At 45.6% G+C, this 25,995-nt stretch overlaps 1 pseudogene; it reads left to right on the top strand.

Annotated features, from left to right (window-relative positions):
- Positions 1-23,627, top strand: part of LOC135532826 (laminin subunit alpha-5-like) — an 86,076-nt pseudogene extending 62,449 nt beyond the window's left edge.
- Positions 23,628-25,995: the final 2,368 nt, after the last annotated feature.

Consider the following 25,995-nt stretch of genomic DNA (forward strand, 5'->3'; position numbering starts at 1 on the left):
GCAGGTAGCCTATTGGTTAGAGTGTAAGGGCGGCAGGTAGCCTAGTGGTTAGAGTGTAGGGGTGGCAGGGTAGCCTAGTGGTTAGAGTGTAGAGGTGGCAGGTAGCCTATTGGTTAGAGTGTAGGGGCGGCAGGTAGCCTATTGGTTAGAGTGTAGGGGCAGCAGGTAGCCTATTGGTTAGAGTGTAGGGGTGTCAGGTAGCCTAGTGGTTAGAGTGTAGGGGCGGCAGGTAGTCTAGTGGTTAGAGTGTAGGGGCGGCAGGTAGCCTAGTGGTTAGAGTGTAGGGGCGGCAGGTAGCCTAGTGGTTAGAGTGTAGAGGTGGCAGGTAGCCTAGTGGTTAGAGTGTAGGGGTGACAGGTAGCCTAGTGGTTAGAGTGCAGAGGTGGCAGGTAGCCTAGTGGTTAGAGTGTAGGGGCGGCAGGTAGCCTAGTGGTTAGAGTGTAGGGGTGGCAGGTAGCCTAGTGGTTAGATTGTAGGGGTGGCAGGTAGCCTAGTGGTTAGAGTGTAGGGGCGGCAGGTAGCCTAGTGGTTAGTGTGTAGAGGCGGCAGGTAGCCTAGTGGTTAGAGTGTAGGGGTGGCAGGTAGCCTAGTGGTTAGAGGCAGGTAGCCTAGTGGTTAGAGTGTAGGGGCCGCAGGTAGCCTAGTGGTTAGAGTGTAGGGGTGGCAGGTAGCCTAGTGGTTAGAGGCAGGTAGCCTAGTGGTTAGAGGCAGGTAGCCTAGTGGTTAGAGTGTAGGGGTGACAGGTAGCCTAGTGGTTAGAGTGCAGAGGTGGCAGGTAGCCTAGTGGTTAGAGTGTAGGGCGGCAGGTAGCCTAGTGGTTAGAGTGTAGGGGTGGCAGGTAGCCTAGTGGTTAGAGGCAGGTAGCCTAGTGGTTAGAGGCAGGTAGCCTAGTGGTTAGAGGCAGGTAGCCTAGTGGTTAGAGCAGGTAGTCTAGTGGTTAGAGGCAGGTAGTCTAGTGGTTAGAGGCAGGTAGCCTAGTGGTTAGAGGCAGGTAGCCTAGTGGTTAGAGGCAGGTAGCCTAGTGGTTAGAGGCAGGTAGCCTAGTGGTTAGAGGCAGGTAGCCTAGTGGTTAGAGCAGGTAGTCTAGTGGTTAGAGCAGGTAGCCTAGTGGTTAGAGGCAGGTAGCCTAGTGGTTAGAGCAGGTAGTCTAGTGGTTAGAGGCAGGTAGTCTAGTGGTTAGAGGCAGGTAGCCTAGTGGTTAGAGGCAGGTAGTCTAGTGGTTAGAGGCAGGTAGTCTAGTGGTTAGAGGCAGGTAGCCTAGTGGTTAGAGGCAGGTAGCCTAGTGGTTAGAGGCAGGTAACCTAGTGGTTAGAGGCAGGTAGCCTAGTGGTTAGAGCAGGTAGTCTAGTGGTTAGAGCAGGTAGCCTAGTGGTTAGAGGCAGGTAGCCTAGTGATTAGAGCAGGTAGTCTAGTGGTTAGAGGCAGGTAGCCTAGTGGTTAGAGGCAGGTAGCCTAGTGGTTAGAGGCAGGTAGCCTAGTGGTTAGAGGCAGGTAGCCTAGTGGTTAGATGCAGGTAGCCTAGTGGTTAGAGCAGGTAGCCTAGTGGTTAGAGCAGGTAGCCTAGTGGTTAGAGCAGGTAGCCTAGTGGTTAGAGGCAGGTAGCCTAGTGGTTAGAGCAGGTAGCCTAGTGGTTAGAGCAGGTAGTCTAGTGGTTAGAGCAGGTAGTCTAGTGGTTAGAGCAGGTAGCCTAGTGGTTAGAGCAGGTAGCCTAGTGGTTAGAGGCAGGTAGCCTAGTGGTTAGAGCAGGTAGCCTAGTGGTTAGAGCAGGTAGTCTAGTGGTTAGAGCAGGTAGCCTAGTGGTTAGAGCAGGTAGTCTAGTGGTTAGAGCAGGTAGCCTAGTGGTTAGAGCGTTGGACTTGTAACCGAAAGGTTGCAAAATCGAATCCCCGAGCTGACAAGGTAAAAATCTGTCATTCTGCCCCTGAACAAGGCAGTTAACCCACTGTTCCCAAGCCGTCATTGAAAATAAGAAGTTGTTCTTAACTGACTTGCCTAGTAAAATAGATATTTAAAAAAAAAATAATGTCCCAGAGGAAACATTTCTTAGACACACAATACTGCTGTATACAAAATAACTGCTGTGTAGTATTACACTGCACTGTAAATACAGACTGTTTACACTGGGGCCTGATTCATTTGGACGCTGCCCGTCACAGATTTACAAGCCAATGGGAGAAAGTTTGCTACTGCACACTTTAAGGGAAAGGTGGACTTCGCCAGTGTATTGATGCCCTGTTGCTTCCTGTTTTAACCTGTCTGTGTGTTGATGCCCTGTAGCTTCCTGTTTTAACCTGTCTGTGTGTTGATGCCCTGTAGCTTCCTGTTTTAACCTGTCTGTGTGTTGATGCCCTGTTGCTTCCTGTTTTAACCTGTCTGTGTGTAGCTTCCTGTTTTAACCTGTCTGTGTGTTGATGCCCTGTTGCTTCCTGTTTTAACCTGTCTGTGTGTAGCTTCCTGTTTTAACCTGTCTGTGTGTAGCTTCCTGTTTTAACCTGTCTGTGTGTTGATGCCCTGTTGCTTCCTGTTTTAACCTGTCTGTGTGTAGCTTCCTGTTTTAACCTGTCTGTGTATTTGACCCCACCAGGAGAAGTTCCTGAGCTTGGCGGTGCGTCGGGGACGTCTCAGGGTCTTCTATGGCGTCACTGGTTCTCTACAGGAGCTGGAGCCTAAAGATCCAGACTCCCCTTTCCTCAAGATCAGCGACGCAGAACCCAAATCTGTAAGAAACATTATACTGTTTATACTGTAGCCAGTGTTAAAGCTACAATATGTCACTTTATGGGGGACCTGACCAAACTCACATAGAAATACGAGTTATAGATCTGTTATTCTCATTGAAGGCGAGTCTAAGAAGCGGTAGATGTGTTCTATGTGCGCTATTTCTAAGCTTCCTGTTCTTAAGTTTATTTTACTTTAAGTAATAAAGTTGTAAAGTTTGGGGTTTGTGTTGTAAGTTACAGAGTGACTGTTACGTTCACGTGTTCCTGTGTGACTGTTACATTCAGGTGTTTGTGTTCCTTTGTGACTATTACATTCGGGTGTTTGTGTTCCTGTGTGACTATTACATTCGGGTGTTTGTGTTCCTGTGTGACTGTTACTTTCGGGTGTTTGTGTTCCTCTGTGACTGTTACATTCAGGTGTTTGTGTTCCTTTGTGACTATTACATTCGGGTGTTTGTGTTCCTGTGTGACTATTACATTCGGGTGTTTGTGTTCCTGTGTGACTGTTACATTCAGGTGTTTGTGTTGTAAGTTCCTGTGTGACTGTTACATTCGGGTGTTTGTGTTCCTGTGTGACTGTTACGTTCAGGTGTTTGTGTTGTAAGTTCCTGTGTGACTGTTACATTCGGGTGTTTGTGTTCCTGTGTGACTGTTACGTTCAGGTGTTTGTGTTGTAAGTTCCTGTGTGACTGTTACATTCGGGTGTTTGTGTTCCTGTGTGACTGTTACGTTCAGGTGTTTGTGTTCCTGTGTGACTGTTACATTCAGGTGTTTGTGTTGTAAGTTCCTGTGTGACTGTTACATTCGGGTGTTTGTGTTCCTGTGTGACTGTTACTTTCGGGTGTTTGTGTTCCTGTGTGACTGTTACATTCGGGTGTTTTTGTTGTAAGTTACAGAGTGACTGTTACGTTCAGGTGTTTTTGTTGTAAGTTACAGAGTGACTGTTACGTTCGGGTGTTTGTGTTCCTGTGTGACTGTTACATTCGGGTGTTTGTGTTGTAAGTTACAGAGTGACTGTTACGTTCAGGTGTTTTTGTTGTAAGTTACAGAGTGACTGTTACGTTCGGGTGTTTGTGTTCCTGTGTGACTGTTACGTTCGGGTGTTTGTGTTCCTGTGTGACTGTTACTTTCGGGTGTTTGTGTTCCTGTGTGACTGTTACTTTCGGGTGTTTGTGTTCCTGTGTGACTGTTACATTCGGGTGTTTGTGTTCCTGTGTAGTTGGAGATCATCCTCCTCTACGATACGACCACGCGTGTTGTGGTGAGGAACAACCGCCAAACCCTGCTCAACTACGTCTTCACTACGCCACTGCCGCGCTTCGAAGCCAGCTACTACCTGGCTGGTGTTCCAGAGGACAAGATGCCTGAAAAGTTAGACACATGCACACATACAGTACCAGTCTAAAGTTTGGACACACCTACTCATTCCAGGGTTTTTCTTTATTTTGACTATTTTAATAATAGTGAAGACGTCAAAACTATGAAATAACACACATGGAATCATGTAGTAACAAAAAAAAAAGTGTTTAACAAATCAAAATATATTTTATATTTGAGATTATTCAAAGTAGCCACCCTTTGCCTTGATGACAGCTTTGCTCACTCTTGGCATTCTCTCAACCATCTTCACCTGGAATGCTTTTCCAACAGTCTTGAAGGAGTTCCCACATATGCTGGACTTGTTGGCTGTTTTTCCTTCAACACTTTTCCTTTGAGTCATTGTCCTGTTGAAAAACAAATGATAGTCCCATTAAGCGCAAACCTACAATGTAGAAAATTAGTAGGTGTGTCCAAACTTTTGACTGGTAATGTACACACACACACACACACACACACACACACACACACACACACACACACACACACACACACACACACACACACACACACACACACTACATTATTCATCTCATATGTATACGTATATACTGTACTCTATATCATCTACTGCATCTTTATGTAATACATGTATCACTAGCCACTTTAACTATGCCACTTTGTTTGCATACTCATCTCATAGGTATATACTATACTTGATACCGTCTACTGTATCTTGCCTATGCTGCTCTGCACCATCACTCATTCATATCTTTATGTACATATTCTTTATCCCCTTACACTGTGTATAAGAAATTAGTTTTGGAATTGTTAGTTAGATTACTTGTTGGTTATTACTGCATTGTCGGAACTAGAAGCACAAGCATTTCGCTACACTCGCATTAACATCTGATAACCATGTGTATGTGACAAATACAATTTGATTTGATTTGACACACACACACACAGGAACGCAAACACACACACACACTATCTGTTTCTTAATATCCTCTCTAAGAATGGCATATACATAATAATATTGTATTTGTGTCCGTCCTCCCAGCCTGAAGGCCCTGTTCCCTCGCCAGGGCTCTCTGAAGGGCTGTTTTAGGAACGTCAAGGCCATGAATTCACACATCGACCTGAAGAGGATGCCCAGCTCTGGGGTCAGCTACGGCTGTGCCAATGACCTCCTGGTTAGTGTATATATATATATACACACACACATGTACACTACCGTTCAAAAGTTTGGGGTCGCTCAGAAATGTCCTTGCTTTTGAAAGCAAAAGCACATTCTTTTGTCCTTTTAAAATAACATGAAATTGATCAGAAATGCAGTGTCGACATTGTTAATGTTGTAAATGACTATTGTAGCTGGAAATGGCAGATTTTTTATGGAATTTCGACATAGAGGCCCATTATCAGCAACCATCACCCCTGTGTTCCAATGGCACGTTGTGTTAGCTAATCCAAGTTTATCATTTTAAAAGGCTAATTGATCACTAGAAAGCCCTTTTTGCAATTATGTTAGCACAGCTGAAAACTGTTGTTCTGATTAAAGAAGCAATACAACTGGCCTTCTTTAGACTAGTTGAGTATCTGGAGCATCAGCATTTGTGGGTTCGATTACAGGCTCAAAATGTCCAGAAACCAAGACCTTTCTTCTGAAACTCGTCAGTCTATTCTTGTTCTGAGACATGAAGGATATTCCATGTGAGAAACTGAAGATCTCGTACAACGCTGTGTACTACTCCCTTCACAAAACAGCGCAAACTGTCTCTAACCAGCATAGAAAGAGGAGTGGGAGGCCCCGGTGCACAACTGAGCAAGAGGACAAGTACATTAGAGTGTCCAGTTTGAGAAACAGAGGCCTCACAAGTCCTCAACAGCAGCTTCATTAAATAGTACAAAACACCAGTCTCAACATCAACAGTGAAGAGGCGACTCCGGGATGCTGGCCTTCTAGGCAGAGTTCCTCTGTCCAGTCTCAACGTCAACAGTGAAGAGGAGACTCTGGGATGCTGGCCCTCGAGGCAGAGTTCCTCTGTCCAGTGTCTGTGTTCTTTTACCCATCTTAATCTTTTCTTTTTATTGGACAGTCTGAGATATGGCTTTGTCTTTGCATCTCTGCCTAGAAGGCCAGCATCCCGGAGTCGCCTCTTCACTGTTGATGTTGAGACTGGTGTTCTGCGGGTACTAATTAATGAAGCTGCCAGTTGATAACTGTATAACACATCTCTCTCTCGCGTGCTCCCTTTCTCTCTTTCTATCTTTCTCTATCTCTCTTTGTGTCAGGTGGCCCGTGAGGCCCACTTCTCAGGCCAGAGTTACCTGGACTTGTCTGCAGACAGCATCCCTGGTCTCAGGAACAACTTCTACGCCGGGTTTGGCTTCCGCTCTGACCAGAAGAACGGACTCATGTTCTACCACCAAGCTCAGGTACTATACTCTCCCTTCCTCTCTCTCTCTCTCTTGCCCTCTCTCTCTCTCTCTCTCTTGCCCTCTCTCTCTCCCACTATCTCTTGCACTCTCTCCCTCTCGCTCTCCCTCTCTCGTTCTCCATCTCGCTCTCCCTCTCTCTTGCCCTCTCTCTGTCTCTTGCCCTCTCTTGTTCTCCCTCTCTCTTGACCTCTCTCTCTCTCTCCCACGATCTCTTGCCCTCTCTCTCTCTCTCTCTCTCCCACTCGCTCTCCCTCTCTCTCTCTCCCACTATCTCTTTCTCTCCTTCTCTTAGAGATGGATGGATATGCTAACCCTACCTTCACTGTGGTTACAGGATCGTGATTGATTGTAATATGTGGTTATAATGTTCTATAATGTTATATGTTCTCTGGTCAGGACGGAGTGTGATGTGATGTGTTCTCTCTCATCAGGACAGAGTGTGATGTAATGTGTTCTCTCTCTTCAGGACAGAGTGTGATATAATGTGTGATGTAATGTGTTCTCTCTCATCAGGACAGAGTGTGATGTAATGTGTGATGTAATGTGTTCTCTCTCGTCAGGACAGAGTGTGATGTAATGTGTTCTCTCTCATCAGGACAGAGTGTGATGTAATGTGTTCTCTCTCATCAGGACAGAGTGTGATGTAATGTGTTCTCTCATCAGGACAGAGTGTGATGTAATGTGTTCTCTCTCGTCAGGACAGAGTGTGATGTAATGTGTTCTCTCTCATCAGGACAGAGTGTGATGTAATGTGTTCTCTCATCAGGACAGAGTGTGATGTAATGTGTTCTCTCTCGTCAGGACAGAGTGTGATGTAATGTGTTCTCTCTCATCAGGACAGAGTGTGATGTAATGTGTTCTCTCCTCGTCAGGACAGAGTGTGATGTAATGTGTTCTCTCTCGTCAGGACAGAGTGTGATGTAATGTGTTCTCTCTCACAGGACAGAGTGTGATGTAATGTGTTCTCTCTCGTCAGGACAGAGTGTGATGTAATGTGTGATGTAATGTGTTCTCTCTCGTCAGGACAGAGTGTGATGTAATGTGTGATGTAATGTGTCTCTCTCGTCAGAACAGAGTGTGATGTAATGTGTGATGTAATGTGTTCTCTCTCGTCAGAACAGAGTGTGATGTAATGTGTGATGTAATGTGTTCTCTCTCGTCAGACAGAGTGTGATATAATGTGTGATGTAATGTGTTCTCTCTCATCAGGACAGAGTGTGATGTAATGTGTGATGTAATGTGTTCTCTCATCAGGACAGAGTGTGATGTAATGTGTTCTCTCATCAGGACAGAGTGTGATGTAATGTGTTCTCTCTCGTCAGGACAGAGTGTGATGTAATGTGTTCTCTCTCGTCAGGACAGAGTGTGATGTAATGTGTTCTCTCGTCAGGACAGAGTGTGATGTAATGTGTTCTCTCTCGTCAGGACAGAGTGTGATGTAATGTGTGATGTAATGTGTTCTCTCTTGTCAGGACAGAGTGTGATGTAATGTGTGATGTAATGTGTTCTCTCTCGTCAGAACAGAGTGTGATGTAATGTGTGATGTAATGTGTTCTCTCTCGTCAGAACAGAGTGTGATGTAATGTGTTCTCTCTCGTCAGAACAGAGTGTGATGTCATGTGTGATGTAATGTGTTCTCTCTCGTCAGGACAGAGTGTGATGTAATGTGTGATGTAATTGTGATGTAATGTGTGATGTAATGTGTTCTCTCTCGTCAGAACAGAGTGTGATGTAATGTGTGATGTAATGTGTTCTCTCTCGTCAGAACAGAGTGTGATGTAATGTGTGATGTAATGTGTTCTCTCTCGTCAGGACAGAGTGTGATGTAATGTGTGATGTAATGTGTTCTCTCTCGTCAGGACAGAGTGTGATGTAATGTGTGATGTAATGTGTTCTCTCATCAGGACAGAGTGTGATGTAATGTGTTCTCTCATCAGGACAGAGTGTGATGTAATGTGTTCTCTCTCGTCAGGACAGAGTGTGATGTAATGTGTTCTCTTTCATCAGGACAGAGTGTGATGTAATGTGTTCTCTCATCAGGACAGAGTGTGATGTAATGTGTTCTCTCTCGTCAGGACAGAGTGTGATGTAATGTGTTCTCTCACAGGACAGAGTGTGATGTAATGTGTGATGTAATGTGTTCTCTCTCGTCAGAACAGAGTGTGATGTAATGTGTGATGTAATGTGTTCTCTCTCGTCAGGACAGAGTGTGATGTAATGTGTGATGTAATGTGTTCTCTCTCGTCAGGACAGAGTGTGATGTAATGTGTTCTCTTTCATCAGGACAGAGTGTGATGTAATGTGTTCTCTCATCAGGACAGAGTGTGATGTAATGTGTTCTCTCTCGTCAGGACAGAGTGTGATGTAATGTGTTCTCTCTCGTCAGGACAGAGTGTGATGTAATGTGTGATGTAATGTGTTCTCTCTCGTCAGGACAGAGTGTGATGTAATGTGTTCTCTCTCATCAGGACAGAGTGTGATGTAATGTGTTCTCTCTCGTCAGGACAGAGTGTGATGTAATGTGTTCTCTCTCGTCAGGACAGAGTGTGATGTAATGTGTTCTCTCTCGTCAGGACAGAGTGTGATGTAATGTGTTCTCTCTCGTCAGGACAGAGTGTGATGTAATGTGTGATGTAATGTGTTCTCTCTCGTCAGGACAGAGTGTGATGTAATGTGTGATGTAATGTGTTCTCTCTCGTCAGAACAGAGTGTGATGTAATGTGTGATGTAATGTGTTCTCTCTCGTCAGAACAGAGTGTGATGTAATGTGTGATGTAATGTGTTCTCTCTCGTCAGGACAGAGTGTGATATAATGTGTGATGTAATGTGTTCTCTCTCATCAGGACAGAGTGTGATGTAATGTGTGATGTAATGTGTTCTCTCTCATCAGGACAGAGTGTGATGTAATGTGTTCTCTCATCAGGACAGAGTGTGATGTAATGTGTTCTCTCTCGTCAGGACAGAGTGTGATGTAATGTGTTCTCTCTCGTCAGGACAGAGTGTGATGTAATGTGTTCTCTCTCGTCAGGACAGAGTGTGATGTAATGTGTTCTCTCTCACAGGACAGAGTGTGATGTAATGTGTGATGTAATGTGTTCTCTCTTGTCAGGACAGAGTGTGATGTAATGTGTGATGTAATGTGTTCTCTCTCGTCAGAACAGAGTGTGATGTAATGTGTGATGTAATGTGTTCTCTCTCGTCAGAACAGAGTGTGATGTAATGTGTTCTCTCTCGTCAGAACAGAGTGTGATGTCATGTGTGATGTAATGTGTTCTCTCTCGTCAGGACAGAGTGTGATGTAATGTGTGATGTAATTGTGATGTAATGTGTGATGTAATGTGTTCTCTCTCTCGTCAGAACAGAGTGTGATGTAATGTGTGATGTAATGTGTTCTCTCTCGTCAGAACAGAGTGTGATGTAATGTGTGATGTAATGTGTTCTCTCTCGTCAGGACAGAGTGTGATGTAATGTGTGATGTAATGTGTTCTCTCTCGTCAGGACAGAGTGTGATGTAATGTGTGATGTAATGTGTTCTCTCTCATCAGGACAGAGTGTGATGTAATGTGTTCTCTCATCAGGACAGAGTGTGATGTAATGTGTTCTCTCTCGTCAGGACAGAGTGTGATGTAATGTGTTCTCTTTCATCAGGACAGAGTGTGATGTAATGTGTTCTCTCATCAGGACAGAGTGTGATGTAATGTGTTCTCTCTCGTCAGGACAGAGTGTGATGTAATGTGTTCTCTCTCGTCAGGACAGAGTGTGATGTAATGTGTGATGTAATGTGTTCTCTCTCGTCAGAACAGAGTGTGATGTAATGTGTGATGTAATGTGTTCTCTCTCGTCAGGACAGAGTGTGATGTAATGTGTGATGTAATGTGTCTCTCTCGTCAGGACAGAGTGTGATGTAATGTGTTCTCTTTCATCAGGACAGAGTGTGATGTAATGTGTTCTCTCATCAGGACAGAGTGTGATGTAATGTGTTCTCTCTCGTCAGGACAGAGTGTGATGTAATGTGTTCTCTCTCATCAGACAGAGTGTGATGTAATGTGATGTAATGTGTTCTCTCTCGTCAGAACAGAGTGTGATGTAATGTGTGATGTAATGTGTTCTCTCTCGTCAGGACAGAGTGTGATGTAATGTGTGATGTAATGTGTTCTCTCTCGTCAGGACGGAGTATGTCAGGTGTTCCTGGATAAGGGTCATGTGGTAGTGAGGGCGGGCGACAACGAGGTGAAGACTCAAAAGACCTACAACGATGACAACGATCACTATGTAACACTGTACAGCAACAACAACAGGTAGGATTTACCATCCACCAACTAAATTATTGTTATGTAACTCTGTACAGCAACAACAACAGGTAGGATTTACCATCCACCAACTAAATGATTATTATGTAACTCTGCACAGCAACAACAACAGGTAAGATGACTGGCAAATTCTGTTCAACATGCAGTCATGTTCTCTCCTTTGAATGGAAGAGCTGTGAAACATGAAACCCATCTGTGTGTTATGTGGTGTTGCTGATGTCTCGTGTGTGTGTGCGTGTGTGTGCGTGTGTGTGTGTGTGTGTGTGTGTGTGTGTGTGTGTGTGTGTGTGTGTGTGTGTGTGTGGTGTTGCTGATGTCTCGTGTGTGTGTGTGTGTGTGTGTGTGTGTGCGCGTGCATGCGTGCGTGTCTCTGTAGGTTGCGTGTCTATGTGGATGACGTCCTGGAGAAGAATGGGGATACGGGTCGTGGAGGGGGCAGCAGCGAGGCAGCACTGTCACCTGGTGGTGTCTACCTGGGAGGGACACCTGACAACAGCCTCAACAACCTCACCGGCTGTCTTAGCAACCTGTTCATCAGGAGGTAAGAAGGGGTTAGGGACACCGGGACAAACCGAGCAGAGAAAGTAGGGATCTGTGGAGGATTGCATTTATTTCAGTTTGAATGTTGCTGCTCCTGCTGCTAGATTACAGTGTTGCTGCTCCTACTGCTAGATTACAATGTTGTTGCTCCTACTACTGCTAGATTACAATGTTGCTGCTCCTACTGCTGGATTACAATGTTGTTGCTCCTACTACTGCTAGATTACAGTGTTGCTGCTCCTACTGCTAGATTACAATGTTGCTGCTCCTACTGCTAGATTACAATGTTGCTGCTCCTACTGCTAGATTACAATGTTGCTGCTCCTACTGCTAGATTACAATGTTGCTGCTCCTACTGCTAGATTACAATGTTGCTGCTCCTACTGCTGCTAGATTACAATGTTGCTGCTCCTACTACTGCTAGATTACAATGTTGCTGCTCCTACTAGATTACAATGTTGCTACTCCTACTGCTGCTAGATTAAAATGTTGCTGCTCCTACTGCTAGATTACAATGTTGCTGCTCCTACTACTGCTAGATTACAATGTTGCTGCTCCTACTGCTGCTAGATTACAATGTTGCTGCTCCTACTGCTAGATTACAGTGTTGCTGCTCCTACTGCTAGATTACAATGTTGCTGCTCCTACTGCTGCTAGATTACAATGTTGCTGCTCCTACTGCTGCTAGATTACAATGTTGCTGCTCCTACTGCTGCTAGATTAGAAGTTAGTTCTCTAAGAGTAGATGTGACTTGGGCTGTAACTGTTACTGTAGCCATGACAACGGGCTAACAGCCCTGTAACGACTGTACTCTACAGAGACAAGCCTTCTCAGATGGTGATGAATCTGATGAATGCTAACGAGAACATCAACGTTCCTCTAGACTGTCCCGCTGCCAATAAACCTCAACAGATCCTGGCCACACCGCCACGACAAAAGCATGTTAAGGTACCTGACGCTATAGATGCACAATATATAATGTATTATACTGATACTTCTATAGCTGACACCATAGGTACACAATATATAATGTATTCTAGTACCTCTTCTATATCTGACACCATTAAGATAGTATTAGAATACATTATACAGAATCTTAATGGTGTCAGATATCGAAATAGTGTTAGAATACATTATATACACTATTTCGATATCTGACACCATTAAGATAGTGTATTATAATACTGCAGCCCCACACCCTCTGATGTGCTGTGTGTGTGTGTGTGTGTGTGTGTGTGTGTGTGTGTGTGTGTGTGTGTGTGTGTGTGTGTGTGTGTGTGTGTGTGTGTGTGTGTGTGTGTGATAGAGTGTGTGTGTGTGTGTGTGTGTGTGTGTGTGTGTGTGTGTGTGTGTGTGTGTGTGTGTGTGTGTGTGTGTGTGTGTGTGTGTGTGTGTGTGTGATCGAGTGTGTGTGTGTGTGTGTGTGTGTGTGTGTGTGTGTGTGTGTGTGTGTGTGTCTGTGTGTGCGTGTGTGCGTGCGTGCGTGCGTGCGTGCGCGCGCGTGCGTGCGTGTGTGATCGAGTGTCTCCAAACCCCTGCGTTCATCTCACATTTCGTAGTCTGCAGAGTGTCTGCACTCAGAACCCGAATCGGCTACTCGATGCTAAGTCTGTGACGAGAGATTATAGACAGACAAGAAAATGACCATCATGGATCTTCAATCAGAATGAACTCCTATACAACAGAAGGAAAGACAAAACACGCTGTCATTATAAAGTGATTAAACTATTAAAATAATAGATATGGAAACAGTACAAACTATAATGAAAAATACTGTTAATTGTTATATGCACATCATACTCTTGTGTGTATATATAGTGTATCTACTGTATGTTTTACATTATGTGGACACCCCTTCAAATTCAATGGGTTTCCATGGCCGTGCAGCCGCACACGAGCCTAAGATCACCATGCCAAACGTCAGTTTCAAACGTCAGTGCTGGACTGGTGTAAAGTTCGGCGCCATTAGACTCTGAAGCAGAGGAAACGCGTTCTCTGGAGAGATGAATCACGCTTCACCATCTGGCAATCCAACAGACGAATCTGGGGATGGCGGATGCTAGGAGAACGCTACCTGCCCCAATGGATAGTGCCAACTGTAATGTTTGGTGGAGGATAAATAATGGTCTGGGGCTGTTTTTCATGGTTCAGGCCCCTTTAGGCTAGTTCGGGCTGGGCGCCTTAGTTCCAGTGAAGGGACATCTTAATACTACAGCATACAATTCTGTGCTTCCAACTTTGTGGCAACAGTTTGGGGAAGGCCCTTTCCTGTTTCAGCATGACAATGCCCCCGTGCACAAAGCGAGGTCCATACAGAAATTATTTGTTGAGATCGGTGTTGAAGAACTTGACTGGCCTACACAGAGCCCTGACCTCAACCTCATCGAACACCTTTGGGATGAATTGGAATACCGACTACGAGCCAGGTCTAATTGCCCAACATCAGTGCCCCAACCTCACTAATGCTCTTGTTGCTGAATGAAAGCAAATTCCCCACAGCAATGTTCCAACATCTAGTGGAAAGCCTTCCCAGAAGAGAGGAGGCTGTTATAGCAGCAATGTTCCTACATCTAGTGGAAAGCCTTCCCAGAAGAGTGGAGGGCTGTTATAGCAGCAATATTCCAACATCTAGTGGAAGCCTTCCCAGAAGAGTGGAGGGCTGTTATAGCAGCAATGTTCCAACATCTAGTGGAAAGCCTTCCCAGAAGAGAGGAGGCTGTTATAGCAGCAATGTTCCTACATCTAGTGGAAAGCCTTCCCAGAAGAGTGGAGGCTGTTATAGCAGCAATGTTCCAACATCTAGTGGAAAGCCTTCCCAGAAGAGTGGAGGCTGTTGTCGCAGCAAATGGGGGACTAACTCCATATTAATACCCATGATTTTGAACTGAGATGTTGGACGAGTGTCCTCATGCTTTTCGTTGTGTAGTTAGTTCACAGTTAGAGTTTAGTAGACATCTTCACTCAACTGGGCCTGATGAACAGAGTACAAACTCTACAAAGAACTTGTTATGGCTGCGTCCCTTGTTCTCAATTTCCGCCTGAAGACAAACCCTAATCTAACTGCCTGTAGCTCAGCCCCAGAGGCAAGGATATGCATATTCTTGGTATCATTTGAATGGAAACATTCTGAAGTTTGTGGAAATGTTAATTGAATGTAGGAGAATATAACACAGTAGATCTGGTGGAAGAAAAGAGAAAGAAAGAGCATACTTTTCTGTTTTTTATTGTTGTAGCATCATCTTTCACATGTACTATAATAGCCACACAGTCAGATAGGATGCTGGAGATGGAAAAAGAGGGCAACTGTAGGTGTGCAAAGTTTCAGACTGATAACTTCAGGAATGGGTGAGCTACATGACATTTAGCATGAAGTCACCCAGGTGTCCCACACAAGTTGCCCAAATGTACCCAAGTGGCCGAATTGGTGAAATGACCTATAACTATATACAACAGTGCAAATAACTATATACAACATATCAAAAAGCAATTCTAACACACAACAAAAAAATTGTAAAAATGTTTAAAAAATATTAGAAAAAAAAATATTTCAAAAAATGGGTAGACCCTTTGGAAGTCCTCTACACAATATTTTGCTGCCTGTGCCATGTCCCATAGCAGTCTCTTTCTGATGTAAAATAGAGGCAAACTGAACAAGTGGTGCAGGTGATGACACAGAACACAACGACGACGTGTTCAGTATTTATGAAGTTGTTCATTAATGTCATATTATATTTATATTTTGTGAATCTGTTGTTTTTTGGCCCTGAGGCACAGTCATGCCTGCAGTAATGAACTGTGGCAAATGAACACCACTGGAGGAAGGAGTAGAGGGGGCAGATGTAGAGCGGGCAGCTTGGCACTGGGGGCTCCCAGTTGGAGTCGCTATCACTGTGAAAGAAAACATTAAAATAAATATTTGTATTGTATGAGCCTTTTATCATCACATAAAATAAACAGATATGTATTGTATAGAGCAGAGGGAACAGTCACTAAGGTGACTATAGCCAATGTGTACTTTACACATTTCATCACACATTTCATTGCAAATTGCAAAAAAATTTATATGTATTTTTTTATTTCATAAAACGGCATTAGGACACCAGAAGTACGTCCTGTCCTTGCAGAAACAGCTCCTCACTGTTTGAATCATAACACTCAAAGATTCCCCAAACGAAAACCTGTCTCACTTTCCCGATCAATCTCTTCTATAATCTGGTGCAACTCTGTATACTTAGACTTGGACTTCGCTTTTCCTGATTTATTCGCTGATGAATAAATGAAATCGTTGAAAAATGAAATCGTTGAAAAAACACTTTCCAAAATACTACTTTCCAAAACACTGCTGTGCGTAACAAGCGTGACTGATGGTCAATGGCGAGAATGAAGTTCGTTACGCGTGCGTTTACAAACAAGGGATGGTGGTCCAACCCATAACCATCACATACTGGCGTTTACCTCAGCTCTTCGGCTATCTACCCAGCTAGATTTCAAGATGATCAGTGGTCATTGGGCAGCAATACAGTCAATCGACGAAGTTTCGCTAATATTATTGGTGCGCAATGAAGTCATTGCTCGTTTTCTTCAAATCAGTTCACTTTGGTCAATACTCCCCGCAACAAAAACTATGACGTTTGGCTGTGTTGCAAACATCCAGAGGATTGCACTGAAACCAACTACGACTAGATAAACAATTGTTTAGTAAATGCTCCGTAAAAAGTTGATAGAGATGGAATTCACGACACAAACGGTTTACAAAATGTTTCGTTTTAGGCTATAAAAATACATTTTATCAATGAAAACGGCACTTCATTTGATCACTGGGACCCTCAAGCAGAGAAATAAGTCATGTGAATGTGTAAAAACTGTCATGGCGGAAAAAGTTTTTTTGTTGTTTGTTGATCGCTCTTTTCAAACAAAAGCATGGTATTTGTTCTCTGTAATAGCTATTTTTAAATCGGAAAACGTAGTTTGATTACCAAGATTCTAATCTTTTGAAGGATGTAAAACACATTTTCAAGAATGTTTAATGCTACGACGTTGTATTTTTTTGTTCGTCACTCTGAAATTTACCCTGATATTGATCCCTGTACAGGGATCGCAGCCATAAGAGGTTTTAAAGAAGTCTAATACATCTTTCTAATAGAAACAAAATCAGCTAAAACCTTTCACAGGATATTCAGCGCGACTCCACAAGATGGAGGCTGTTATACATACAGTAGCTACTATAATTACTGTGCTTTACTCACACAACCAGATTACATTCATTCCACATGACACACTATTCACACTCTCCAATGGGTCGGATGCTGTCAGTGAGACCTTTACACATGCCTAGGATGGTCCCAGCCAGTAGGATGGTCCCAGCCAGTAGGATGGTCCCAGCCAGTAGGATGGCCCCAGCCAGTAGGATGGCCCCAGCCAGTAGGATTGGTCCCAGCCAGTAGGATTGGTCCCAGCCAGTAGGATGGTCCCAGCCAGTAGGATTGGTCCCAGCCAGTAGGATTGGCCCCAGCCATTAGGAATGGTCCCAGCCAGTAGGATTGGTCCCAGCCAATAGGATTAGTCCCAGCCAGTAGGATTGGTCCCAGCCAGTAGGATTGGTCCCAGCCAGTAGGATTGGTCCCAGCCAGTAGGATTGATCCCAGCCAGTAGGATGGTCTCAGCCAGTAGGATTGATCCCAGCCAGTAGGATAGTTCCAGCCAGTGGGATTTGTTCCAGCCAGTAGGATTGATCCTAGCCAGTAGGATGGTCCCAGCCAGTAGGATGGTCCCAGCCAGTAGGATGGTCCCGGCCAGTAGGATGTTCCCAGCCAGTAGGATGGTCCCAGCCAGTAGGATGTTACCAGCCAGTAGGATGGTCCCAGCCAGTAGAACAACACACTGCAGCATTTCCGTAGGGTCTCTTCCACCACTGAAAATGTACCGAATCAGAAGTTGTTTGAGTCAGATTGGGTCATGTGTTGTACCATCCATTGTGAAAAAGAACAATAAAGAAATGTTCCCTGAATGTTGCGCAAACAATCTCTTTGGGGGGCTTGAAGGCTCTTACATGGCCATGTAATTAGCCTTCTGTCCCAACCAGTAGGATTAGTCCCAGCCAGTAGGATTGGTCCCAGCCAGTAGGATTGGTCCCAGCCAGTAGGATCGGTCCCAGCCAGTAGGATTGGTCCCAGCCAGTAGGATTGGTTCCAGCCAGTAGGATTGGTCCCAGCCAGTAGGATTGGTTCCAGCCAGTAGGATTGGCCCCAGCCAGTAGGATTGGTCCCAGCCAGTAGAACAACTGAACAAGTCAGTTAAGAACAAATTCGTATTTACAATGACGGCCTACCGTGGAAGAGTGGCCTTATTCAGGGGCAGAACAACAGGTGTTTACCTTGTCAGTTCAGGGATTTTATCCAGCAACCTTTCGGTTACTGGCCCAACGCTCTAACTACTAGAATACCTGCCGCCCCCTATCTCTGGTTTCATCTTTATATCGATCTGTGTTTTCATAGATTCCCTCTGACATCTTGATACACTTGTACTCAAATAGAATCCCTTCTATTGTTACTTCAGCTTCCAAGTCTATACCTGGTGTCTTCTCCCTGCACTGCCCTGAATATGTGGGACTTACCTTCAGTCACACTGTTGTAACTGTCGAGAAACTGTAGAGCTGGACACCACTTCACCGGCCTGAAGCTTCTAATCGAAAAACATGTTGCACATCGAATCAAATCAACAACAAAAAAATCTTCCAACAAATGCATTTGCAGGTACTTAGCTGTCTGTGTGTGTCGTCAAACTCAGAGATATTCAGAGATGTGTCTTCATCTTTCTTAGAGGTTTGCTCCATGTGAATCTGGCCGTCAGCTTTGTTTAAAATACGCTTGACTTGCACATTGTGTTCTTATTTCACTTTAAATTAAAATTACTTGTCGAACACCAGATTAAAAATGACGATTTGAATCCAAGCGAACAAGCAGTCACATGACTAATTAGATACCTGAGACACTGTGGGATGTTCTGTGGGATGTTTTGTGTCGGGTTCTGTGGGATGTTTTGTGTCGGGTTCTGTGGGATGTTTTGTGTCGTGTTCTGTGGAATGTTTTGTGTCGTGTTCTGTGGAATGTTTTGTGTCGTGTTCTGTGGGATGTTTTGTGTCGTGTTCTGTGGGATGTTTTGTGTCGGGTTCTGTGGAATGTTTTGTGTCGGGTTCTGTGGGATATTCTGTCGGGTTCTGTGGGATATTCTGTCGGGTTCTGTGGGATATTCTGTCGGGTTCTGTGTATTGAAAAATCGCGTTCATTCATTCTGTCATCGTAATTCTCCACATACAAAACTCTCCCTCAGTCAGGCCTTGAGAGCAGAAGACGTATCCACAAGGTGCTCACAAAACATTAATAGCCGTGTCCCTAAATAGCTCCTTAAATGCCTTGTTCGTCCCACATTTCTGCATTACATTTTCCTTGCTGTATGAACCACTCTACCCTCCATGATGAAGTTATCATATCCCCTCACTCCTCCCTTCCCCCCTCCCTCCCTCCCCCCCTCGACAGGGTAAACACAGGAAGCCTGCGGGTGGTGGTGGGTCAGTGGGGCGGAGTCGCAGTGGCAGGGGGTCCTGCCAGGGGGACCTAGCCAATCAGGAGGAGGTTGGAGCTCTGCACTTCAGTGGCTCCTCCCACAGCCACCAGCGCTACGACAGGCTACCAGAGGTCTTCAGCAGGACGTCAGTAACCCCATAACAACTAGCAGTAGTCCTGGCTAAACAACCTCCCCAGGGTTCTGTTTCAATAAAGATGGTTTTTTGTGTCAATTTAAGATAATCCTTTTTTTTACATTTTTTTAATATATAATAATAATAATATATCCCATTTAGCAGACGCTTTTGTCCAAAGCGACTTACAAGTCGGCTGGGGCCACTACTTTTGCATATGGGTGGCCCCAGCGGGAATCGAACCCACGACGCTTGGCGTTGCAAGCGCCATGCTCTACCGACTGAGCCACACAGGACTCAAATACAGAAAACAAATAGAAAACAAATATATTTGTTTTCCACCCGTTGTTCCATGTCCTGTATATGAATGTAACCTATGTGGGTGTAACGCATGTCCCCTTCTCTCTCACCCCCAGGCCTCACATCTCCATGGGTCTACGGGTGAACTCTTCAGAAGGCCTGGTGTTCTATGTGTCTGGATCAGGAGAACGTAGCAGATCTGCGATGACCCTGTCGGTCTCCGACGGACACCTGCTGCTCCTCATCGACGGAGGGAAGAGGAAGACTAGCATCCGCTCGCGCAGGAAGTACAACGATGGACAGTGGCACACGGTGTGTGTGTGTGTGTGTGTGTGTGTGTGTGTGTGTGTGTGTGTGTGTGTGTGTGTGTGTGTGTGTGTGTGTGTGTGTGTGTGTGTGTGTGTGTGTGTGTGTGTGTGTGTGTGTGTGTGTGTGTGGTATAACCAATAACATGCTATCTTACCACCATTCTCAGTAACTCGCCAAGAACACTGTAATGATGTTTATTTATATCGAAATCGTTCGTCTTTTTGTCTGAAGTCAGTAAATATCATTGAAGGCACGGGAATCTGGTCTCACGTTGCGACTGTCGTCTCATTGTCTTCCGTCCTGATTGAGATTTAGATCAGGATTGTGGTTCGTGTGTGTCTGTGTGTATCTGTGTGTATCTGTGTGGCTGTGTATCTGTGTGTGTATCTGTGTGTGTATCTGTGTGTCTGTGTGTCTGTGTGTATCTGTGTGTCTGTGTGTATCTGTGTATCTCTGTGTGGCTGTGTATCTGTGTGTGTATCTGTGTGTGTATCTGTGTGTGTATCTGTGTGTGTATCTGTGTGTGTGTGTATCTGTGTGTGTATCTGTGTGTATATCTGTGTGTATTTCTGCGTGTGTATCTGTGTGTATCTGTGTGTGTATCTGTGTGTGTATCTGTGTGTGTATCTGTGTGTATCTGTGTGTCTGTGTGTATCTGTGTGTCTGTGTGTATCTGTGTATCTCTGTGTGGCTGTGTATCTGTGTGTGTATCTGTGTGTGTATCTGTGTGTCTGTGTGTCTGTGTGTATCTGTGTATCTCTGTGTGGCTGTGTATCTGTGTGTGTATCTGTGTGTGTATCTGTGTGTGTATCTGTGTGTGTATCTGTGTGTGTGTGTATCTGTGTGTGTATCTGTGTGTATATCTGTGTGTATTTCTGCGTGTGTATCTGTGTGTATCTGTGTGTGTATCTGTGTGTGTATCTGTGTGTGTATCTGTGTGTATCTGTGTGTCTGTGTGTATCTGTGTGTCTGTGTGTATCTGTGTATCTCTGTGTGGCTGTGTATCTGTGTGTGTATCTGTGTGTGTATCTGTGTGTGTGTGTATCTGTGTGTGTATCTGTGTGTATATCTGTGTGTATTTCTGCGTGTGTATCTGTGTGTATCTGTGTGTGTATCTGTGTGTGTATCTGTGTGTGTATCTGTGTGTGTATCTGTGTGTGTGTATCTGTGTGTGTGTATCTGTGTGTGTGTATCTGTGTGTGTGTATCTGTGTGTGTATCTGTGTGTGTATCTGTGTGTGTATCTGTGTGTGTACCTGTGTGTGTTTCTGTGTGTGTATCTGTGTGTGTATCTGTGTGTGTACCTGTGTGTGTTTCTGTGTGTGTATCTGTGTGTGTATCTGTGTGTGTATCTTTGTGTGTATCTGTGTGTGTACCTGTGTGTGTATCTGTATCTGTGTGTATCTTTGTGTGTATCTTTGTGTGTATCTGTGTGTATATCTGTGTGTATATCTGTGTATCTGTGTGTCTGTGTGTGTCTGTGTATCTGTGTGTGTATCTGTGTGTATCTGTGTGTGTATCTGTGTGTATTTCTACGTGTGTATCTGTGTTTATCTGTGTTTATCTGTGTGTATCTGTGTAGGTATCTGTGTAGGTATCTGTGTAGGTATCTGTGTGTATCTATGTATATCTGTGTGTATCTGTGTGTGTATCTGTGTGTGTATCTGTGTGTGTATCTGTGTGTGTATCTATGTGTGTATCTATGTGTGTATCTGTGTGTATCTGTGTGTGTATCTGTGTGTGTATCTGTGTGTGTATCTGTGTGTGTATCTGTGTGTGTATCTGTGTGTGTATCTATGTGTGTATCTGTGTGTGTATCTGTGTGTGTATCTGTGTGTATGTGTGTGTATCTGTGTGTGTATCTGTGTGTGTATCTGTGTGTATCTGTGTGTATCTGTGTGTGTATCTGTGTATCTGTGTGTGTATCTGTGTGTGTATCTGTGTGTGTATCTGTGTGTGTTCTAAGTCCTTGCACCGTCAGTAACAGACCAGCGTAATAGCAACATGTCTTTTGTCTGCTTGTTCATTTTCCCCCACCAGGTGTTTGTGAAGAGGGAGGGAGAGATGGCCAGTTTGATTGTTGATGGGATCAATACCCAGTCTAAGAGAGTCTCGGGAGGGGAGCAGACCCCCCTCAGTTCCCCTCTCTACATCGGAGGAGTTCCCTCAGCAGTCACCAGCTCACTTCTCACGGTACTACAGCCGTCACATTCACGGCGGAGACACGAGGAGTTCGACTTAGACTCTATCTCGGTACATTTTTCGGCAATTCCATTGTTTTCATCCTATCCCCTCTCCTCCTTCCCTATTGGAGGAGAAAGTCCGTTACATTGTGAGGAGGAGAAAGAATTTGAGGAAAGATTAATTTAAAAATAGCTACTATATCAACATTGTGCTTCCTCCAGTCAGTGGTAAAGTACCGGTACCCCCTGTATATAGCCTCCACATTGACTCTGTACCGGTACCCCCTGTATATAGCCTCCATATTGACTCTGTACCAGTACCCCCTGTATATAGCCTCCACATTGACTCTGTACCGGTACCCCCTGTATATAGCCTCCACATTGACTCTGTACCGGTAACCCCTGTATATAGCCTCCACATTGACTCTGTACCGGTGCCCCCTGTATATAGCCTCCACATTGACTCGGGTACTGGTACCCCTGTATATAGCCTCCACATTGACTCTGTACCGGTACCCCCTGTATATAGCCTCCACATTGACTCTGTACCGGTACCCCTGTATATAGCCTCCATATTGACTCTGTACCAGTACCCCCTGTATATAGCTTCCACATTGACTCTGTACCGGTACCCCCTGTATATAGCCTCCACATTGACTCGGTACCAGTACCCCTGTATATAGCCTCCACATTGACTCTGTACCGGTACCCCCTGTATATAGCCTCCACATTGACTCTGTACCGGTACCCCCTGTATATAGCCTCCACATTGACTCTGTACTGGTACCCCCTGTATATAGCCTCCACATTGACTCTGTACCGGTACCCCCTGTATATAGCCTCCACATTGACTCTGTACCGGTACCCCTGTATATAGCCTCCACATTGACTCTGTACCAGTACCCCCTGTATATAGCCTCCACATTGACTCTGTACCAGTACCCCTGTATATAGCCTCCACATTGACTCTGTACCGGTACCCCCTGTATATAGCCTCCACATTGACTCTGTACCGGTACCCCCTGTATATAGCCTCCACATTGACTCTGTACCGGTACCCCTGTATATAGCCTCCACATTGACTCTGTACCGGTACCCCCTGTATATAGCCTCCACATTGACTCTGTACCAGTACCCCCTGTATATAGCCTCCACATTGACTCTGTACCAGTACCCCCTGTATATAGCCTCCACATTGACTCTGTACCAGTACCCCCTGTATGAAGCCTCGTTATTCTTATTCTTATTGTGTTACTTTTTATAATTACTTGTTATTTTAGTCTACTTGGTCAATATTTTCTTCTTCTTGAAATGCACTGTTGGTTAAGGGCTTGTCAGTAAAGCGTTTCACGGTAAGGTCTACACTTGTTGTATTCGGAGCATGTGACAAATAAAATTAGATCTGTCTTAATGCTTCTTCCAGGCAGTTGTGACTCTCAGTGTGTGTGTGTGTGTGTGTGTGTGTGTGTGTGTGTGTGTGTGTGTGTGTGTGTGTGTGTGTGTGTGTGTGTGTGTGTGTGTGTGTGTGTGTGTGTGTGTGTGTGTGTGTGTGTGTGTGTGTGTGTGTGTGTGTGTACAGTACAGTACAGAGAAATATATTCCTTATTTAAACTGTTCTATGGTGTACTGCCCATCTCTTTCACTACATAGGTGCCAGGTCCTGGAGGGTTTGTGGGCTGTGTGAGGGACCTGGAGCTGAATGAGGAGAGCATAGCCAATCCCTCAACAAGTCTGGGGGTTGTTCCTTGCTTCCAGACCACTCTGCAGCCTGGGGTATACTTCTCCTCCCAGGGAGGACACATGGCTATAGGTACAGTATACCTCCTCTCCTCCCAGGAGGACACATGGCTATAGGTACAGTATACCTCCTCTCCTCTCCTCCCAGGGAGGACACATGGCTATAGGTACAGTATACCTCCTCTCCTCCCAGGGAGGACACATGGCTATAGGTACAGTATACCTCCTCTCCTCCCAGGGAGGACACATGGCTATAGGTACAGTATACCTCCTCTCCTCTCAGGGAGGACACATGGCTATAGGTACAGTATACCTCCTCTCCTCCCAGGGAGGACACATGGCTATAGATACAGTATACCTCCTCTCCTCCCAGGGAGGACACATGGCTATAGGTACAGTATACCTCCTCTCCTCTCCTCCCAGGGAGGACACATGGCTATAGGTACAGTATACCTCCTCCCCCTCCCAGGGAGGACACATGGCTATAGGTACAGTATACCTCCTCCTCTCCTCCCAGGGAGGACACATGGCTATAGGTACAGTATACCTCCTCTCCCTCTCCTCCCAGGGAGGACACATGGCTATAGGTACAGTATACCTCCTCTCCTCCAGGGAGGACACATGGCTATAGGTACAGTATACCTCCTCTCCTCCCAGGGAGGACACATGGCTATAGGTACAGTATACCTCCTCTCCTCCCAGGGAGGACACATGGCTATAGGTACAGTATACCTCCTCTCCTCTCCTCCCAGGGAGGACACATGGCTATAGGTACAGTATACCTCCTCTCCTCCCAGGGAGGACACATGGCTATAGGTACAGTATACCTCCTCTCCTCCCAGGGAGGACACATGGCTATAGGTACAGTATACCTCCTCTCCTCCCAGGGGAGGACACATGGCTATAGGTACAGTATACCTCCTCTCCTCCCAGGAGGACACATGGCTATAGGTACAGTATACCTCCTCTCCTCTCCTCCCAGGAGGACACATGGCTATAGGTACAGTATACCTCCTCTCCTCCCAGGGAGGACACATGGCTATAGGTACAGTATACCTCCTCTCTCTCCTCCCAGGGAGGACACATGGCTATAGGTACAGTATACCTCCTCTCCTCCCAGGGAGGACACATGGCTATAGGTACAGTATACCTCCTCTCCTCCCAGGGAGGACACATGGCTATAGGTACAGTATACCTCCTCTCCTCCCAGGGAGGACACATGGCTATAGGTACAGTATACCTCCTCTCCTCCCAGGGAGGACACATGGCTATAGGTACAGTATACCTCCTCTCCTCCCAGGGAGGACACATGGCTATAGGTACAGTATACCTCCTCTCCTCTCCCTCCCAGGGAGGACACATGGCTATAGGTACAGTATACCTCCTCTCCTCCCAGGGAGGACACATGGCTATAGGTACAGTATACCTCCTCTCCTCCCAGGGAGGACACATGGCTATAGGTACAGTATACCTCCTCTCCTCTCCTCCCAGGGAGGACACATGGCTATAGGTACAGTATACCTCCTTCCTCCCAGGGAGGACACATGGCTATAGGTACAGTATACCTCCTCTCCTCTCCTCCCAGGGAGGACACATGTCTATAGGTACAGTACACCTCCTCTCCTCCCAGGGAGGACACATGGCTATAGGTACAGTATACCTCCTCTCCTCTCCTCCCAGGGAGGACACATGGCTATAGGTACAGTATACCTCCTCTCTCCCAGGGAGGACACATGGCTATAGGTACAGTATACCTCCTCTCCTCCCAGGGAGGACACATGGCTATAGATACAGTATACCTCCTCTCCCCCAGGGAGGACACATGGCTATAGGTACAGTATACCTCCTCTCCTCTCCTCCCAGGGAGGACACATGGCTATAGGTACAGTATACCTCCTCTCCTCCCAGGGAGGACACATGGCTATAGGTACAGTATACCTCCTCTCCTCCCAGGGAGGACACATGGCTATAGATACAGTATACCTCCTCTCCTCCCAGGGAGGACACATGGCTATAGGTACAGTATACTCCTCTCCTCCCAGGGAGGACACATGGCTATAGGTACAGTATACCTCCTCTCCTCTCCCTCCCAGGGAGGACACATGGCTATAGGTACAGTATACCTCCTCTCCTCCCAGGGAGGACACATGGCTATAGGTACAGTATACCTCCTCTCCTCTCCTCCCAGGGAGGACACATGGCTATAGGTACAGTATACCTCCTCTCCTCCCAGGGAGGACACATGGCTATAGGTACAGTATACCTCCTCTCCTCCCAGGGAGGACACATGGCTATAGGTACAGTATACCTCCTCTCCTCCCAGGGAGGACACATGGCTATAGGTACAGTATACCTCCTCTCCTCCCAGGGAGGACACATGGCTATAGGTACAGTATACCTCCTCTCTCTCTCCCAGGGAGGACACATGGCTATAGGTACAG

The sequence above is a fragment of the Oncorhynchus masou genome, unplaced genomic scaffold (assembly GCF_036934945.1).
Source record: "Oncorhynchus masou masou isolate Uvic2021 unplaced genomic scaffold, UVic_Omas_1.1 unplaced_scaffold_2050, whole genome shotgun sequence".
NCBI classification, from domain to species: Eukaryota; Metazoa; Chordata; class Actinopteri; order Salmoniformes; family Salmonidae; genus Oncorhynchus; species Oncorhynchus masou.